General features: G+C 41.6%; 1 long non-coding RNA gene across 1 annotated transcript in view; it reads right to left on the bottom strand.

The window, feature by feature from the left end:
- LOC126092524 (uncharacterized) overlaps nt 1-21,814 on the bottom strand; it is a 1,126,098-nt gene that overhangs the window by 288,884 nt on the left and 815,400 nt on the right. The window contains exon 3 of the long non-coding RNA XR_007521351.1: nt 4,033-4,085. This is a non-coding gene — a long non-coding RNA (uncharacterized LOC126092524). The remainder of the gene's footprint in view (nt 1-4,032; nt 4,086-21,814) is intronic.

Genomic DNA, 21,814 nt, shown 5'->3' with positions numbered 1-21,814 from the left:
CTTAATAACGTGTTGATCCATTTTGGAACCCAATAAGCCACCGATTCTGCGTACCACGGATTCGACAGTTTATTAGTAGGTTTGTGCAGCTACGTCACGCCGGACGTCCACGCCCAAGTCATGTACCTTCCTTAAACAGCTGGACGCTGATTTTCGTGGGCGGTGATGGCGCGTGATTGCGACCCAGATGGGTTCTGTAGGATTCACATCAAGTGAATTACGTTGCCAAGACGTCATGCTCATCAAGCCACTGTAGCACAGTTCTGGTTTTGAGACACGAACAATTATCGTGCTGGAAGATGAGTTCGGCAGTGGGGAAGACATCAGGCATGAAGGGGTGCAAATGGTCCACTGTGTGCTCCAGCGTTGTGTCTTTTCCGCAGAGCAAGCAAGCCTCCAAATCCCACGTTCTGTGAAGAGCCGTGGACGTCAAAACACTGTCGTTCTATCATTTCCCGTAAATGCTCACTGCAGAAGCACGTGAACGTTCGACCAGCTACACCGTTTTCGAGATACTCGTTCACAGGCTGTGGGTATTAATAATATCACCATTGTCGAAGTCGCTTATTTCAGTGCGTTTCTCCATTTTCGGCTCATGTCTCCGTGACTCCCCAGCTTACTTTCTCTTCCTAACATGTCACGTTCCCGCAATCCTGCTATGTGACATCAAACTTCGCGGTGGACAGTAGTCATAATGTTTTGGCTAATCAGTGTAAGTCAGACAGTACATCTGAAAAACAGTGTTTGTAAAGCCAGAAATGCATATCCTTCTATTTCCTCTCTATTGTACTGTAAATTTTTTCCTTATTTTGTTACTTGAAGATATGATATTTCTGTGTCTATATATATATATTGTAATTCTTTTACAATATATATATATATATATATATATATATATATATATATATATATATATATATCATCTATGTCGATGTATAATTGGTTTGTTTCGTAAATATTATTTGTATTTTTATGATGGGTCTTGCTTAGGGAAAACTATGCTATCGAACGACTACATCGATAGAGGGCGTGTGGAGAACCAAAGTGTCTAGGATCTCTGGTAGTGTTAACTCTACCGCGTGGAGCGCGGGCAGAGCGGAGTCTGGCTGGAGTAGGGCGGAGGAGCAGGTGTGTTGTGTGACGCTCCCGCGAGTTGCCGCAGTTTCGGGGTTTGGCAGCATGTAATTGCGCTCGACTTGCTATGATAGTTTCTGGCACGGTGTCGCGGACGGGAAGCGTTAGGTGGCGCACATCAACAGCCCGTTTCGCCTGATGACCGTGTCGAGAAGAAGGCGCGCCAACATCCAGCTTCTGCAGCAGCGATGGTCGACAATGAGTGACTGTCGCCACCTCCTCGATCGACAACTTCAAACCTTCAATCAACCAACAAGGAAGACTGAAAGCACGTAAAGTTTTAGAACTGTATGGCAGACCTCAGCTTTTCAAACTGTTTCATTTGCCTCACAAAAATACAGCAGCTTAGTACGAACCTTTGTTGCTCACTGTCCCAATTGCATTACCAAGCAGAGTCCCTTCCTTTTCCGAAATGAACCCGTGTGTCGTTGATATTCAAACGCTAGCATTAAAGTGATATCGTTCCATTTCAGTGCTTTAATTTCAAAGTTCAGATACGTAATCACTTCAGTTGCAGTATTCGTAGCTGGCTACAATATTTAGATTACACAAGCACAAATTAAGAGTGCGAGTTTTGTTACCATATTTTAGCTTACCTGTGACTGCAGCTCAGCTTGGTACGTACTAAATTTTACTATTGTTAATTGTTCAGAATCATTTAATTCAAGTTCAAAGTTAAGTCTCTTATTTCTAAATTGCGTAGATTCAAGTAGCTTTTGAAATGATTTCGTAGTACTGGAGAAACAAAGTTCACTATTAATTTCAGTCATTAAATTAACGTTCAATTTCCCGGTTTTATTAATTCTATTGCTAAATTAATTCAGAGTGTAGCGAAATTTATTACTTCTGGCAAACATTCCGTTTTCACACAACACGTGTCAAGCTTCAGCTGCCACGCTGTTAGTGCTAATTATATGTGCATTAACCTTTCTTTTTCAGTTATTATAGTAAACTTCCTGGCAGATTAAAACTGTGTGCCCGACCGAGACTCGAACTCGGCACCTTTGCCTTTCGCGGGCAAGTGCTCTACCATCTGAACTACCGAAGCACGACTCACGCCCTGTCCTCACAGCTTTACTTTCTGCCAGTATCTCGTCTCCTACCTTCGGTAGCTCAGATGGTAGAGCACTTGCCCGCGAAAGGCAAAGGTCCCGAGTTCGAGTCTCGGTCGAGCACACAGTTTTAATCTGCCAGGAAGTTTCATATCAGCGCACACTCCGCTGTAGAGTGAAAATCTCATTGTGGAGTTATTATAGTAGTTGTCCGTAGGACTGGCGACCGTAATTTTCCCCAAATCTCAAATATCTAATTAACGCCAGTTAATTGTTAACGTAACGACCGCACGCTTACTTTCTTTATTAACTTTACACCTTTTCAAAATTAATTTCCACTAGTTTCATTTGCATTTTTCCTTTAAATTTAGATGTAACCCTTTCTTCCCTCTTTACCGACAGATTAACTTCGGTGACGATTGCTTTTCCCAGATTTCCATTAGGTACGCGTGGTTTAATTTTTCACTGTCATTAAGGTCGATAAGTGAGGGGGAGGTCACATGTTCTATAAATATATACAGGAAAAGGGACTTGAGTTTTTAACATCTTGGCATGGTCAATGAATTAGACACGGAATCCCAGATGGACTGTAGGTAACTGGCAAGGTTATCCAGAAACATATGTGGCATTGAGACAAGGGTTTTTAAGGAAGACTACGAAAGTTTGTGTGTTGGAATGAATTTTCAGCATACGCCACTTACGCTACTTATAAAAGATTTTCGTGCATTAAATCATTTGCAGAGACGATATCTACTGGCAAGAGTACCTAATTGTCTTTCACATCAGTCTGCATTTCACAAAGCGCTATATTCTTCACTGGCCCGTTAAGTCGACCGTTCTGTCTCTATTCCGGCCAGGTGCTCTCTACTCTCCAGGACTCAACGCTATTTTTCACCGTCTGTACGACTGTCTGCATTACACCCACTTCTCTCCCTGGTTCCATTTTGTCACAAGACACTACAGTTTTACGACTTTGCCTGAAATATGGCTCCACAGTTTCATTACGAGACCATCTGGAATTTTAATGGCTTTATGCCTTGCACGTCATTTGGCACACAATCTCACCATAGCTTCTCCAGCACGACGAAAAAAGAGCTCCCACGGAGAAACGGAGCCTCGAAAACGTGTGCACAAAATACTCCCGGTTTCGTTTCCATCCACTCAAATATGAAAAAGAAGCTTTTGCAGGAAGTCCATTGCGCGCTAGATTTTTCGCTATGCTTACCAATAAATATCTCTTAATTTCCTGATAACTGATGTTACGAAAAATTTAAATTAGATGAATTTCAAATTGTAGTGGACAATTCCGTGGCTGCGCGGTGTTGCCATTGCGCCACAGCTGTATCGTCCGTTTTAACAGTGCGCAACCCTCTCACGTATGATTCCACTTCGTGAAAAAAAAAGCAGGATTTCTATACTATGTCATCTTGCGTACTACCGCACAGTTAAGGGGAAAGTAAGTGAATTTAGAAATGGTTAGGATGTTAGGATGCTTATACCTACAGGTACATCAATCATACTGTTTATCTGTCCCTGGCACGAAAACCATATGTCTGAGGCCACACTTTTACTTCTAATGCTGATATTAGGAAATCGAACCGTACAGCTATGCAAACAGAAACACTATTAAATTTTAAGAACACTGTCTGCAATCTCTGATGCTATACACACCACAAACCTCATGTGTAATGTATTGTAATTTTCTTTACACAGGAAATCAAAAAGCATTGTCGGTACATTAATATACACAGCATTTAAACTCCCGAAGTGCTTGTACGTAAACATTGAAAATTTTTAAATGTTTGTTATATTTGCGAGGACACTATATCATAGTTGTTGGTAATACCTTGAAACCACTGTCGTAATTGGTCACCTCGTCTCCGAGTAAAAGCGCCACACCTGCAAACGAATAAAAGCACTCGTTAATTAGACGTGGACAGACACACATTTAATTACGTTGCGTCTATTTTACCAAGAAGTATTTACATTGCCCTGTAATTTGAGCAGATGTTTGTGCAAGAAATAAATGGACAAAAACGGCAAACAGCACATGACAAAAAAGTTTTCTATGTGTTATGTATAGAAATAAACAGCATAAACGTATTTTGTCATTTACCCAGTTATTACGAGAGTTGTTTGACGTTCTTTCCCTAACACAAAATTCAGATGCGGCCACAATGATCTATAATGCTTCAGAGACGTAAGCTTATTTGTTTTCTATTGGCGAACGAGTAAACAATCAAGTGCTATGATTTTCGTGAAATAATGAATCGAACTAGGAAAAAAAAGAAGAGTATTTACAACATATCGCCGACAACAACGTCATTAAATACGGAGCACAACTTACAACTGGAAAAAAATGGGGAAGAAACTCGTATCTCTCATTTACAAACGAACCACGATCACGGCATTCGCTATAACTCATTCACATTACTAAATGGCTAAAGTAGCCAATCGGTGACATGGTTCCAGTTGCAAGTTGCCTTTCTTCCAAGAGCAACAATAATTCGATTTTCGGTACTTCATATGACTTAATTATGGACCGAATCTAAAAATTTAAAATACTGTCAGGGTCAGCCCACTAAGAGGTATCATCTTCCGTTAATTTTTTAACACAGTAAGCCAAAAATTCGATACAGAAACTCAATGTGTCTTTAGGCAGCATAACCTGTGGCTCACAAATTAACCGGAGTATGTGCACCTAGTATTTGAGAGTCAGAGCACCTACAGACTACCAACGAACTTTAGGTACAAGTTCCAATTTTTTCGAAATTTTCCTCGTTGCCACTCCCAATAAAATAATAAAACAGTTATGCTGCTTTAATTTATTATTTATTTACTACTAACTTTACTCGCTTACTTTTTTATTACAAACTTTACCTGCAACACATTTTGCAGGCAGTATCCATATTTACCACTGAATATAATCGCAAAACAGTGCCATTTTAGGACAGACAGTTCATGATATAAAATTGAGATCTGCGAAAAACTAGTTTTGCTCAAAATGGAGTGCAAATTACTCACACTACACTCATCTGCTGGCTGATAATCAGGGCGTTTAGCAACATCCAACTCACTTGCAGCTGTTTTATACGTGGGAGTTCGATTGTTTAAAGAATCGAAGGTGGGGTTGGATGAGGTAAATTCTGTTAAATTTTAACAAATTTATGATGACCAACGACTGAATCACGTCATTTGTAAATTGTAAAATACCTAGAGATTCGCCCTTTATACTGAATCTAAGACCCCGCTATTCCAGCGGTATGGATACAGAAAGTGCGCCGTGTTTTATTAGTGTAACCATGGAAAACATGAATGTGGATGGCTGCATGGGGCTTTAGACCGCTCTCTTTCCAGAAATGAGTTCAGCGTCTTAACCCTTTGAGTACCCGTGGGCCGGCCGCGGTGGCCGTGCGGTTCTAGGCGCTTCAGTCCGGAACCGCACGACTGCTACGGTGCAGGTTCGAATCCTACCTCGGGAATGGATGTGTGTGATGTCCTTAGGTTAGTTAGGTTTAAGTAGTTCTAAGTTCTAGGGGACTGATGACCTCAGATGTTAAGTCCCTTGTGCTCAGAGCCATTTGAACCAGTACCTGTGGTTTCTGCTTGAAACCATAGTTTTATGATCTTTCTTAGGTACCAATGCCTTCAGCATGAATCCGCCGGTGCAGTTGTAAGAGAGAGAGACATCTAGTTGTACAGTGAGGTACTTCTACAAATGTATTGCATTGCAGTAGTTGCTAAAGGAAACCGCGGAGTCAGTGTATAGTTCTGATACAAAATTTATTAAATTATCGGCCCATTTTTGGTTGCTATTTAGGACTGTAATTTTCTTTAGGCATTGTGGACTCGTGGATGATTTGAAGTGTGGAATCGTGTGAAACGTCCCCTTACAAAAATTTATGATTTACTGTGCTAGTAAACCCCTTACGTTATTTTATTTTCAAACAGGTGAGCAAAACTGAACGTACTCAGACATTTCTCTCTTTACTTGATCATCACTAAACTGACACACAATATTTTTAGCGCAACGCAATCTGACTTTTAATAATCCCTACAAAAGAATGGCCCTGACTAACAATAACCTATACCTTTCATGAATCACTTACCTCACAAAAATCTTCGTTACTCAAACTACTGCAATACAGCGAGCGCCAATACTGCCAGCTAAATAAAAGATTCTAACTGCTGAAGTCACTAACTACTGATAGGCATAGTTAGCAAATGAAAGATTTTGATGAAGAACAAACAATGTATTTATATATATATATATATATATATATATATATATATATATATATCAGTTCATGACATCCAGTATTACAAATTTAGTGTCTCTGATGGACACACGTCCAGATCATCCGCTCTCAAAAGTCCGCCATCTCTCTCCCCACATCCACCACTGCTGGCGGCTCACCTCCAACTGCCCAATGCTACGCGCTGTTAACAGCCAATTGCCCAACACTACAATAGCAAATTCCAGCAATGCAAACCAGCCACAGACTGCACACAGCGCAGTCACTGATTTTCATATAGAGCGCTACATGGCGTTACCAACATAGAAACCTAAGCAGCCTACTTACGCGTGTCTAGAAAAAAATACGAATGTGCTTTGAAATATATTACATGAAATGATTTGTGGTTGAAAACCATCTCCTTAAAACAATTGAGGATGTACTTTTTGCTAATTTATTCGACGTTGATTTGACAATAAAGGTTAATTATGTGAAAAATTTTAAAATTACCTTTTTTGTTTAGATTCAAATCGAATGATGAGTCCTAATAAATAACTATTTTTATTTATCATACAATGTAGGCTTTCTCGGCCGATATTGTCGCCACTTAAAATTTCCGTGCTGATAGGCAGTGGTCGATGCATGGAACTCTCCGCTGGCGTTTCGTCTACGACTGCGGGAGACAACTTCCGAGGCAAAGCGGCGAACTGCAAAGAGAACTCGATAAAGCGCTGATTATATGAGCAGTGCAGAGGGCGCCTCTGTCCATCACGTGGCGTCGGTAATACCAACATTCTCGATCGAAAGTAATCGATCGTCACGCTTCCGGTGCAACGCTGACATCCAAATTTTATCCAGTTTAACACGTTCCCTTTCAGGAAACAGTAAAGTCGTTCCAACGGCAGGAAAAGTTACGGCTACAGTCAGTTAGGATTATCCTAGAGTATTGCTCGTGCACTACTCTGCAAGGTAAGGACCATATCAGAAATAAGCTGCAATAATGGACCAAATAAGTGGTAAAATATAGACTTAGTTCGTCTTGCATCATGACGGCGCGTTTCATCTTGACCCTTTGTCGTAAACGTCAAATTCCTGAATTTACGCCTAATGGTTACTTTTCGTTTCCTAATCGACGAAATGACGCGGCAGGTGAAGATTCATATTCAGTGGTTCCCACGAAAGTGATGATGACGCTAATTTTGCGCACTTTGACAAATGTAATTTTACTGTGCAAATTAAAAAGTTGCGAAATTATTGGAGTAAATTCGTTGGTTTGTAACTTACTATATTTACAAATAAATATCCGTAATTTCTCTTAAATCTTGTAATTTTCTTGCCGCAATGGGGAATGTATGGATGCGCCTTGTTGTACACTCCTGGAAATGGAAAAAAGAACACATTGACACCGGTGTGTCAGACCCACCATACTTGCTCCGGACACTGCGAGAGGGCTGTACAAGCAATGATCACACGCACGGCACAGCGGACACACCAGGAACCGCGGTGTTGGCCGTCGAATGGCGCTAGCTGCGCAGCATTTGTGCACCGCCGCCGTCAGTGTCAGCCAGTTTGCCGTGGCATACGGAGCTCCATCGCAGTCTTTAACACTGGTAGCATGCCGCGACAGCGTGGACGTGAACCGTATGTGCAGTTGACGGACTTTGAGCGAGGGCGTATAGTGGGCATGCGGGAGGCCGGGTGGACGTACCGCCGAATTGCTCAATACGTGGGGCGTGAGGTCTCCACAGTACATCGATGTTGTCGCCAGTGGTCGGCGGAAGGTGCACGTGCCCGTCGACCTGGGACCGGACCGCAGCGACGCACGGATGCACGCCAAGACCGTAGGATCCTACGCAGTGCCGTAGGGGACCGCACCGCCACTTCCCAGCAAATTAGGGACACTGTTGCTCCTGGGGTATCGGCGAGGACCATTCGCAACCGTCTCCGTGAAGCTGTGCTACGGTCCCGCACACCGTTAGGACGTCTTGCGATCACGCCCCAACATCGTGCAGCCCGCCTCCAGTGGTGTCGCGACAGGCGTGAATGGAGGGACGAATGGAGACGTGTCGTCTTCAGCGATGAGAGTCGCTTCTGCCTTAGTGCCAATGATGGTCGTATGCGTGTTTGGCGCCGTGCAGGTGAGCGCCACAATCAGGACTGCATACGACCGAGGCACACAGGGCCAACACCCGGCATCATGGTGTGGGGAGCGATCTCCTACACTGGCCGTACACCACTGGTGATCGTCGAGGGGACACTGAATAGTGCACGGTACATCCAAACCGTCATCGAACCCATCGTTCTACCATTCCTAGACCGGCAAGGGAACTTGCTGTTCCAACAGGACAACGCACGTCCGCATGTATCCCGTGCCACCCAACGTGCTCTAGAAGGTGTAAGTCAACTACCCTGGCCAGCAAGATCTCCGGATCTGTCCCCCATTGAGCATGTTTGGGACTGGATGAAGCGTCGTCTCACGCGGTCTGCACGTCCAGCACGAACGCTGGTCCAACTGAGGCGCCAGGTGGAAATGGCATGGCAAGCCGTTCCACAGGACTACATCCGGCATCTCTACGATCGTCTCCATGGGAGAATAGCAGCCTGCATTGCTGCGAAAGGTGGATATACACTGTACTAGTGCCGACATTGTGCATGCTCTGTTGCCTGTGTCTATGTGCCTGTGGTTCTGTCAGTGTGATCATGTGATGTATCTGACCCCAGGAATGTGTCAATAAAGTTTCCCCTTCCTGGGACAATGAATTCACGGTGTTCTTATTTCCATTTCCAGGAATGTAGTTAGCAAATGAAGTCATTTCTCAGTCAGCTAAAAGTCTATGAGGAATGAAGATAAATCGAAGTAAAATGTCACTGTATTTTCGTTATTATTGAGACTTGATGTCATTTAATGACAACTGAAATTACGATTATGTATTCGTTGTAGCGTTTCCTTGTTACCTGTCATCGGAAGAACTATGTTTTTGGCTCTTGTACAAACAGCGTAGCTTAGTCGAAGTGTAATCTTCCCTCAGAACTTTATCAAAGTAGAAGTTTTTATTGCCTCCAGGCGCATCTTACTGCGAATAACGGACTAACATGACTTAACAGTACTGACATCACTCTGTTGGATTTTAAAGTAGATGTGTTAGAACAAATGTAGATTTTTACGAACAGGTCAGAAGTTGTTAAGACTTACTTCAGCTGACTTTGATGGTGATACCCATCCCACCAGCGTTTCATTTTCAGATCGGAAGATGGCCTAATTCTGCCGAATCCGTTAACTGCAGTTAAATAAAAAATGTGGTGTTGAATGCTTTGTTATTAACACAGTCCCACAAGATTACTGCTATCTCACGCGACACCATGCCTATTTTCTGTAAATGTTGCTTTGTTCGTAACATAATGCAAAAAGATTACTGCTGTCTCATGCTACACCATGCCCCTTTTCTGTAAATGTGGATATGATCAACTGGCGATCAGAGTTAATAGCTCGCAACTCGTGATGCTCAATAAAGCACTGTGACTGATACTAACATCAATTTGGTTTCCTAATTTAAGCTGTTAATTCCGTAATTATTTAAAGTATTAGAGTCGTTGACTGTGGAACTAGATGTCTTGCTAAAAAGCACTCGTAAGTGAGTGCTGAGTGAGGTAGCTTTTTCTTAAAAGATATAAATGAATTTCTTCCTATTTCTGTGAAATGGCCACTACGTTCGTATATAATTTTGTGCATTACATCAAAAGAACTAAGCAGAATAAAAATAAAAGGAAATCGTTCTGAGGCATTTTGACTAAAAACGATAGGTGTTATAGGCTTGTTTTTCCTTACACACCTGCAGAAGTATCGGGTGTTTTGCATAGCTGTGTCGATAACGACTGTGGAAGTTTGACAACATACACACTGTGCTTTAGTCCTTCACTTTACAACACACAACCCAGTTTCATTTGCAGCCCACTCACATTCCCCACGCCTTAGTTGCTAGTCTTAATATTTCCGTATCGTGATCGATTTTTACAGAAATGGCGATTAATTAATCCTATGAAGTTCATATATCTTTGCATGTAATTTATCAATATATATAAAGTGTAAAACTTCTCGACCGAGCACGCGGTATCTAACGTAGAGAATACTGAATTACTCACGAAATACATCTGCAGTGATTCAGAGCCATACAAAAAAGAGGTAAGTTACCAGATTCTATCTAAGGAAGTTAATGGCTACCCTCTTTTGCTCTGTGAACAAAAGTAGGCAATGCTGTGTAACTTCTGAACCCTCTTAGAAACTGTGGGAACCTCATTGTGCTTCCCTGGTTGCTTGTGCTTCTTTTAGATGTTACGTTCAGTATGTGCTACAGGGAACGAACCTTCATAATGGATCAGTCAGAACGTCGGATCTACTTGGTGCTGCACCATCGTACCTTCAATCTAAGAGGATTCATGGTACAAGGGTTAATCGAGGGCTATCCAACGTGAGAAACCTAATTAGTTGAAAAGAAACTTGGAATGAGTGGAGCGAATGAGAATTCACAGCTGCGGAGCAGAGGAAATAAAAGACCAACGAAGAAGATCGCCGTCGTCATTTTACCACCTTCCATCACAACGTTTCGTCCCACTGGGTGGCACACGGTCGACTTCATGGGCTAACGACGCGTGAAAGGACGCATTCTGCAGAAAGGAAGACAGATACCCGCGTAGCGTGTCACATACTGAATTGGAAACGCTACAGCTGAACGGTGAAGGTACCATTCGGTTCCAGTCACCCAGAAATTAGCGAACCGCGTCAGCCATTCGAGCCAGCAAACGTAGATGACAAATTCCCAAGTAATCTATTTAGTATGTATTAATGCGCATCGACGCGGAAACAGTAAAGTGGCTTTTTACAAAGAAATTTAGTGTGAGTTGTTTGTTACTGGTGTCCATGTGTGGTTATAGTTTTTAATAAGGAAGAAAGGTCGCGTCTTACGACGGGGTTTTCAGAAACGACGAAAAAATTCTTCCTAGTTGTCTAGCAGTAACACGTTTCAAGGTAAAAAAAAAATTAAAAATAAAAATTTGAGGACTTTGTCCCATAAGAAATCTATCACAAATACCGTGCATTGTCGCCCTGTTTACGAGCCCGAGTATCTCCGTTAAATTGCTGGGAGGCATCGGAATTTTAAGCAGTACAATCTGGGAACACGGAGCCCTGTGTGAGTAGGAATAAGGCACAAGAGGACTTCATGAATTGTCCCAATCCCTCGTCCATTTTGATTGGTTGCCACGCAATTCTACCGCATTTCAGACCGCCGGATGCCAATACGATTAGGTTGTGGCCACGATCTGAAAGTGGTCATAAATCACTGGATACCCATTCAAAATAAACCAATAATCGCTTCTGCCACCCACTAATGTATAATGCACAGTCCTCTAATGGTGTAACCGGTTCGTCCTATACAAAATTTACCACATTCGCACAGAATTTTCGCAGTGTATTCAGAAAAGCTACCGTCTTCTTCGGTTAATATAGTGGTGCCGATGCAAGGTTGCGTTTATTTTGCCACGAAACGGTATAAACAGGTGATATTAAAGTATTAACAATGTAAAAAAAGAACATAGATAACTGCTATATGCATAACGGTAGACAGAAATGTTCTTCGCTTTTTCCAACGTAAGGGGCTCCGGAAAGGCTCAAAATCATGAAAAGTTCAATTTTTACTTTTTTGCGTTTTCTGAATCTGCAGACTATTACCTTTTAATAGATATATAATTTATTCAATTCCGAAGACTACAACTATTTTTAAATTTTTTTGAAATGTGTTCTACGTGGGCGTGACCCACTGTGGCGCTGTTAAACTGCTGTCAAATGGTGTTATTATTAACGTCCGTGTTCATCAGGTACATTTTAGTGATGTGAGATAAAGTATGTGTTGTGGCTAACCTATTTTCAGAGACTTAGCACCACCTGAACTGTTGAAAAAGTGTATTCACGGAAAAACTCAAAACCCCAATGAAAGTGTAAATAGTGTTATATGGTCGAGAATCCCCAAGACTGTATTTGTTGGAATAGAAACACTTCACTTTGGTGTGTATGATGCTGTTGCGACTTTCAATGATGGCAACATTGTAAGGTGCAAGGTATTTAGAAATATGGGAATGAAGATAGGTTCTAGCATGGTACGACCGATGCTTGCTTTAGACAAGGAACGCCTTCGGGCTGCAGACAGGCCTGTAAAGAGTCTAGAAATACAAGCAAGAGTAAACAGGAGGAGGAACAAGAGGAAGCTGGAGGAGGAGTTTGCAGAGGATGAAGATAATCCATCCTATGGACCTGGAATGCACTAAAAAGTTAATCCAATCTTTGTCGCTCGATTCCGAAAACTTTTATTTTCTCATACTAATTACATGTTTTCTAAGGATCTTCCAAACATATTTGTTTCAAACTTTCAGTAAATGTTACACAGTACCTTCTGCATAATTTAACACAGCCTTTTTCCAAAAAACTGTATATTTTTGAATATATAAATAAAAAATTGCAAAAAAATGTTGTGAATTTTCATTACAATTGAAAAAAAATCATCTTTAATAACTGAACTAAAGTTTTGTAAAATCCCTGTGTTAAGTTGTAGCCCATATTACAATAAATAATCTGTAAAAAGTTCAACTTCCTACCTCAAATACTTTGTGAGGAAAGATGTAATTTATAAGCGTTATTTTAACATTGCAAGTATAGGGCGTTCCGGAGCCCCTTAACGGCTTTGCACACACATTCCGACAACTGCTTGATGTGCTCAGTATGGATGTGACCACCTCTGGCAGAAATACAGGCCCGACAACGACAGGGATTGCTGTGAATGATGTCATCAATCTCATGTTGGGGCAGTAACGTCCATTCTTCCTGCAGAGCTGCTCGCAAGTTTTGCAGAGTGCTTGGCGGATGCTGACGTGATGCAAATTGTCTCCCTAGTGCATCCCAGACATCCTCCGTGTGATTCAAATCGGGAGAGCGAGCAGGCCATATCATGCATGAAATATATTTTGTTTTCAAGTAAACATCAGCCACCCGTCCTCCATGAGGTCGAGCATTATACGAAGTCTGGCGCCACACCACCTCGCAACACCCACGCATGAGGTCCCAAGGTCTCGTGAGAACACCTGAGAGCAGTTACACCTTGCCGATGCACCCATACAATTCATGAAGAGGTGTTCGACGGGTCCAAATAATCCCTGCCCACACCATTAGGGATCTTCCTCAATATCGGTCTCTTTCCACGATGCTTGGGCCCTGAAATGGTGTTTAACGTTCTTTCCAGACTCGAATACTTGGAGAATCACTCTCCTCATCAAATCGGGACTCACCCGTGAAAACAACATTGGCCTACTGTTCGACGTCCAGGTGGTACGTTGACAACTCCACTCTAGACGTCCCCTTCTGTGCTGAAGCAACAGAGGTACACATACAGCAGGTCTCCGACAATAAAGGACATTCAGCCGAAGCCCTTTGTCACCGTTTGTCTCGATACAACACGTCCAGTGGATGCAGCGAGGTGAAACGCCAGTTGCCGCCCTTACAGTCAAATAACACTCCTATCTTTCTGGTATCACACATGGATACTGTGTCGGTCTCTATAAATTGTAGGCACAGAAGGGAAACGACAGACAGACTCACATTAAGCCATCGGACCACATCAGCTTGCCACTGTCCTGCTTCCATTCTTCTTGCGGCCCTCCACAGCATATAGTCTGGTAGGCGTCTTCTTTGTGCCATACCGTCCCGTCTGTGACTGTATACACAGCGATTGTGGATGTTGGACTACCCGACACAAACTTCCCCGTTTGATAGATGCCCTAACACCATCGTTGGCGTGGTTGTCCATTGACCAGAATGCCACTTTCCGTACAGAACACGATAGTACATCCGTCTGTTAACAGTTTGTATGATTATATCGTGTATTAGAAACAAGACGGGGAAATAGAGGTTTGTCGCTTTAACTTTTTTATGTCAGCGTATTTTTCCATCATTATGGCAAAGAAAAAGTCTACATGAAACGAACAAATTATGTTAACAGTATAACCTCTCCACTGAGTTTCCTGTCCAGTGGTTAATGTTTCTCGCTTGCGGAGCGTTCCCAGTTTACCGTCGCCATTAATCGCTATTCCACTGTTCTTACTGGAGTGGCAGCTGAACGCCGGCAGATACATATTGTATGGATGGGCTTCCGATACACAGAATGCCCTTGGCATCCACCCATCTTACGTCTGTCCAGCAGCTCTAAAAGTGCAGATGGCCGTTGTACTCCGTTTGCACAGGTAAACCTGGATGAAGCTGCAATGAGCCAAGAACTTTATCAGTTTACCTCACTATAAAGCAACACTATGAATATATCGGCGTATTTTAGGAGCTCTGTCGATTTTACAACTGAAACAAGTGCAGCTCGATGTTCAAGTGCTACGCAATAAATTAGTCACCATAGTTGAAACAGAGCTAACATAAAGACACCGTCAAATTGTTGTAACCATCAGTGACTAAATAAAAAAAGAAAGTTGTGGAAGTGAGCGCATTTCACAGACAATGGTAGCGCATTATTCAAGAAAGTTATTTCAGACTCATTACTTGCAGCGAATGAACGAGAAAGAATCACTTGTACTATCTCACAAATGAATGACACCGCGCCGAAATTTAATAATGAATTAAGTTTGTTTTTATATGATTTAATATCCATAAGAGCAGCACAGCTCTATGAACCATGGACCTTGCAACGGTGGGGTGGCTTTCGTGCTTCAACGACACAGATAGCCGTGCAGTAGGTGCAACCGTAACGGAGGTGTATTTGTTAGGAGGCCAGACAAACACCTGTTTCCTGAAGATGAGCAGATCTCTTTTCAGTACTTTCAGGTGCAACAGTGTGCATGGTGGACTGACTTGGCGTTGTAACATAAACCAACATGCCTTTGATGTGCTGGTACTGCGAACGGCTGAAAGAAAGGGGAAACCCGTTTTCTTTTCCGAAGTCGTGCAGCTCTGCTGTATGGGTAAATTTCCACTAGGTTGTGAAAATTATTTAACAGACGCTTGTTCGTCATTTAAGCAATTTTGCTGGAATATTATCTCCCGCTTCTTCCTTATTTGTCCGCAACTCTGACAACGCTCTAGTAAAGTCTGACCCTATTTTTAATCTATTTGTCTTCCATTTCTTCTTGTATCACGTCATCAGACAGGTCCTCCCCCTCATAGGGGGTCTTCAGTGCACTCTTTCCACCCATCCGCTCTCTCCTCTGTGTTTAACATTGCACTCTTAACCAGTGTTTTTAATTTCACCATAGGTTGTTTTGACTAATCTATATGCTGAGTAATTTCTTACGACGACTCTTCTTCTCGATTTCCTCATATCTTCAATGCAGACATATCGCCATGGCTTCTCCGCACTTCCTGTTTTATCATTCCTAAGTGACTTATACTGTGGTATTCCCGTCTGTCGTTGAATATTTTTATACTGGCTTCTTTCGTCGATTGGATGGAGTAATTCCTCTGTGACCCAGGATTTCTCTGCAGTGCCAAAATTTTTTTGTCCAAATTCTTTGATTACTACTACAGAGTTATCCATTCCTCTTCAGCTAAACTGCCTTAGATGATATCCAATATTGCAGTACCTCAACCTTCAAATATACATCAACATTCCTCAATATTTCAGTGTCCCACTTCTTTCCATATTTTTTTATTTCTTACAATTCTCTTCTATTTCATTCAGATCTTCATTAATCTATTATTAAATTCTGATTCTTTGGGATAAGCCTTAGAATTCAATATCTGGTTTCGGAATCGCTGTCTCCCCATGACGTAATCCAGTAGGTACCATCCCGCGACTCATTGTCTTTTCCCAGTGTTCCTTTTCCTGTTGTGTTTATTGTTACACGCACTTCCTTACTTGAGGACTGTGGTATACTAACAGAGTTTTCAAATGTAAATTTCTCACGTTTCTGAAGCGGAAAGTTTACAGCAAACGTTTATTAAGAGTTTTGCTAATGGCAGTGCAATATGCATTTTTGATACGAGTGTTGTTGTTGTTGTCTTCAGCCCTGAGACTGGTCTGATGCAGCTCTCCATGCTACTCTATCCTGTGCAAGCTACTTCATCTCCCAGTACTTACTGCAACCTACATCCTTCTGAATCTGCTTAGTGTATTCATCTCTTGGCCTCCCTCTACGATTTTTACCCTCCACGCTGCCCTCCAATGCTAAATTTGTGATCCTTCGATGCCTCAGAACATGTCCTACCAACCGGTCCCTTCTTCTCGTCAAGTAGTGCCAGAAACTCCTCTTCTCCCCAGTTCTATTCAATACCTCCTCATTAGTTATGTGATCTACCCATCTAACCTTCAGCATTCTTCTGTAGCACCACATTGCGAAAGCTTCTATTCTCTTCTTGTCCAAACTACAGTATTTATCGTCCACGTTTCACATACATACATGGTTACACTCCATACATGTTAACAAATTTCTCTTCTTCAGAAACACATTCCTTGCCATTGCCAGTCTACATTTTATATCCTCTCTACTTCGTCCATCATCACTTATTTTGCTCCGCAAATAGCAAAACTCCTTTAATATTTTAAGTGTCTCATTTCCTAATCTAATTCCCTCAGCATCACCCGACTTAATTCGACTACATTCCATTATCCTCGTTTTGCTTTTGTTGATGTTCATCTTATATCCTCCTTTCAAGACACTGTCCATTCCGTTCAACTGCTCTTCCAAGTCCTTTGCTGTCTCTGACAGAATTACAATGTCATCGGCGAACCTCAACGTTTTTATTTCTTCTCCATTGACTTTAATGCCTACTCCGAATTTTTCTTTTGTTTCCTTTACTGCTTGCTCAATATACAGATTGAATAACATCGGGGACAGGCTGCAACCCTGTCTCACTCCCTTCCCAACCGCTGCTTCCCTTTCATGCCCCTCGGCTCTTATAACTTGTAAGTAGGCTGTTTATGTTTTCTTTATGTAAGTTTGCTGTTTATGTTTTCTTATTGGCAACGTTACGTAGCGCTCTCTGTATGAAAATCACTGGCTGTGCTGTGTGCAGTATGTGGCTAGTTTGCATTGTTGCCTGCCATTGTTGTCATGAACTGCTATAGCTGGATGTGAACAGCAGATAGCGTTGGGCAGTTGGAGGTGAGCCGCCAGCAGTGGTGGACGTGGGGAGAGAGATGGCGGAGTTTTGATAATCTGTAAGACTGAATGTCAATTATGAATATTAAGGTAAATACATTGTTTGTTCTCTATTAATATCTTTCATTTGCTAACTATCCCTATCAGTAGTTAGTACCTTCAGTAGTTTGAATCTTTTATTTTAGCTGGCAATAGTGGCGCTCGCTGTTTTGCAGTAGCTTGAGTAGCGAAGATTTTTGTGAGGTAAGTGATTTGTAAAAGGTATAGGTTAAAGTTAGTCAGGGCCATTGTTTTGTAGGGGTTATTGAAAGTCAGATTGCGTTGCGCTAAATAATATTGTGTGTCAGGTTAAGCACAGGCTTGTATAATTGTTCTAAGTGGACGTTTCACATGTAAAATTGTTCTAAGGGGACGTTTCATATGTCGACCCTGCCAGGATACCTCACTGGAATCTTCTGATTTTTTCTTGTAGTTTGTGTATTTAGTGTAGCTTTTGTTTATAGCTAGTGCGTAATTGTAGAGAGAACCTCCTTCGTAGTTGCAGTCTTTCATTGTTGTACTGTAAAACAGTTGTGGCATGCATGTAGATTTGCACCAAGTATTTCGCAGCTGCAATTAACTAGATATTATTTTCAGTGCTATGTTAATGTGTTCTCCTATTTTTGCTCTTCAAATTGTGTTTTTCTGTGTTATCGTGTGAAATATTGTCACAATAATGGCGTGTGAAAAACGTAACACTCGGCTCCAAAGTAAACTGAGAAACGACAGTGAAGACGAAAGCAATGTGTTAGCGCCACTGTGTAATGAGTTAACTAATGTTCAAAGTAGTAATTTGGTAACTGTGCATAGGGAAATGGAGCGGACGTCAAACAATGGCGTAGACAGTCAAACAGGTAGTGAACAGGGAAGCATTATCGATCGGTCGGTCGGCAACAGCTCGCCTCAGGAATCCGAAATGATAGGACACAATATTGCAAATACTGTAGATTCAGGTTTTGCGTCCTCACCGTTTTCTCAAATAAGTCAAGACACATTTTCAGCTTGTCAAAATGTGAATGTTGCCGGCGCAAATGCACTGCCGAAAAGAGTAGAGGAACAGATTCCAGACACTAATGCATTGTTATTACAACTAATGCAACAAATGGAACAAAATCAGAGACAGATGGGACAAAATCTTCAAAAAGTTAGACACAATGGAACAAAATCTTAAAAAGTTAGACACAGTGGAACAAAATCTTAAAAAGTTAGACACAGTGGAACAAAATCTTAAAAAGTTAGACACAGTGGAACAAAATCTTCAAAAGTTAGACACAATGGAACAAAATCTTCGGAAGTTAGACACCACACTTGAACAAACACGTGAAGATCTAACTACTGAGTTACATAACATTGAATCGAAATGCCAAAAAGTCTGTAATGACGTAAAAACACAAATTTGTGAGCATTTTCAGCCTATTTTTTCGCGGCATGAAAATGCATTACAGAATCACGAAGTAGCCATAAAAGAACTGCAAACTATTGTTCATGAAAATCATGAGACCTTGCAAGCTAAAATGGACTCAGTTGCATCTACCGATTCGGTTACGCAACTTGCAAAAACTCAGGAAAACTTAAAGGACACAGTAGAAAGACACATGGGGGAAATTAGTTCATTATCAGAGAAAGTAGCCGAACTTTCGGATCAGGTCACTAACTTATCTACAAAGGTAGATGATGATCTGAATGACACAAGACCCGTAGCCTTCACTGACACAGAAGAGTATGAACAAATTAGAAAATTCAAACAAAATCAAAATCAAATCAACACACAGTACAAAAGAGAAATGCGGGAATTACAAGATCAGCTGACACAGGTAATACAAGAATTACATATTTCAGAGGATACTCGCGCTCCAACACGGGAAGAGGAACTTAGAAATACGGAAAAGCCACAAAATAATAGCACAGGGCATTTCGGTAATTATGAAAGAAATTGGCAAGGTACACCGAATTTTGAGATGGAACCGCCGAAACGACGTGACAATGACCGACATGCGACTCGCCGACATGATGATTTTGACTATAAGCTGTTCATTACTACACGTAAATTCAAAACATTTAAGAATTCTGGCAACGACATTCATCCACAAGCATGGCTCCATCAATTCTCTCATTGTTTTCCTCCCAACTGGTCATTAGAAGACAGATTAGAATTTATGTGTGGCTACTTGGAGAATGAACCAGCTGTAAGAATGCGATCGGTCATTCACGATTGTCACAGTGAAGGAGAATTTTACCATGCGTTCCTCTCAGCATATTGGTCACAAGCTACACAAGATCGCGTAAAACATAGCATCATGATGATGAAACACTTTGAACAATCTGAATTTTCCAGTCTTGTCAAATATTTTGAAGACATGTTGCACAAGAATCAGTACCTATCAAACCCATACAGCCCCTCAGAACTCATCCGCATTTGCTTAATCAAACTGCCTGAACATTTACGACATATTATTTTGGCAGGACGTTGCAAAGACGACATTGAAGCTTTTCAGGGATTGTTACAAGAACTGGAAATTGACACAGACAGTCGCGGGATGCGAAAACAGGAAAACAATCACTACAGGTCACATCCGTCTCAATTCCGTGACGACAGAAACAATAAATGGCCACGACAAACCTATTCTTACAACGTAAATCGTGACCAAAACAGACACCACCCATATGACAACCACTGGCAGAGTAATAGTTACAGGGAAAGATCACCTTTCTGCGGTAATGACTATCACAGAGACAATCAGAGAAACAGACAATATGGGAACCAAAATAACTATTATCAAGGGAGACAGAATAACTTTAGACGCAACGGTCCAGCACGCAGTGACGACTCAGGCAGAAATTCTCCACCACATGACCGACAAGAAAGAAACTATCGAAACTACCGACATGACGACAGACGATATGATCGTAACGACAGACCTGAACTGCATCAGAACTGGCGAGTTTTAAACAGAGCTGGGCCCTCTCGGCAAGGCGGATTTGTGGAAGTTAGGCCTCCTAATCCCAGTAACGGCGCGCGCCAACAAAGAAACAGACAATGACTCGCACCGCAGGCAGCTGCGTGCGCCGGCTGGCTCCGAGAAAAATAACATTGACGCTAACCTTGAGCAAAATTCCCGTATTCTTTACGGACGAATACCGCATGATACTTGCATTCAAGTTGAAACTCTGCGTACTGAGAAGAGCAAAGGGTAAAAGATTGCACCACATTTCTCATGTAAAACCATTTATTGACAGATAATCTGCTTTTTAACTTAGTCTTTGCAATTTTCACTTCACGCTACTTGTACAATTTGTCAGACTTAAGAAACTGTTAACATGCAACATTTTGGTTTGCTTACGAGTGGATTCTGGATTTGGTGCTTTCTGTGAAATGCCAGATGACACAGTGGTTGGTTTGTGTGACAGCTACACGATTATATCACGACGTTACTAATGAGTGACAATTTACAATGTTGCTTTTGCGGTGTATCTGTTTGATATCTGCACAGTTTTTCTGAATTCTTCTGTAAAGTAAAACATGTTTTAGTGGTGACTTTTGTGCTATTGCTACAAGGAGACAGCCTTTTCCGTAGGACAACAATACGTTACAGCACAGTACTTTCCTCATCACGGCAATAAGCGTAATAACTAAGTTATCTATACGCAAAGCATTTCACTTTTGTTTATCATGAGGTAAGTACATTGGCTTCTGCTGAACTTAGCTTTTGGAGGACGATAACTACGACACTTCCCAGAGATTATCTTAGAGCAAAACGCACATTTAGCGCTACAGGACACGTACTTGAGTGATTAATTTTGTACTTAAAACATTTATTTTTAAAGATTTTTGAATTACAAAGAAAGTTTTTCGTGATACATTTCATTCCATTGCTGTAATCTGTAACACCTGAGGGTATAATTACAATAAACCTCAGGGGGGTACACGCCTACTTTGTGTACCATGTGTTTGGCAAGCACAAGGAGCCCTAGCTAATATGGTATTTGCTTATACAACTTTACACATCGGTACCATATTTCTCTAACACATAAATTACACACCTATCTGATCATTTAACAGAGAAACAAACATCCTTTTACTACGTCAGTGACACATGTTTACGCAATTACAGAGTTGGATTACTTCACACTTAAGAAATTGTACTTTGTCTGTACTTTGTGCACTGTTCATATTTTTTTGGTACCATTGTGATACTATGAGAGCTTTGAATG

The sequence above is a fragment of the Schistocerca cancellata genome, chromosome 7 (genome assembly GCF_023864275.1).
Source record: "Schistocerca cancellata isolate TAMUIC-IGC-003103 chromosome 7, iqSchCanc2.1, whole genome shotgun sequence".
Classification (NCBI taxonomy): domain Eukaryota; kingdom Metazoa; phylum Arthropoda; class Insecta; order Orthoptera; family Acrididae; genus Schistocerca; species Schistocerca cancellata.
This window is presented reverse-complemented; position numbering and strand designations above follow the sequence as displayed.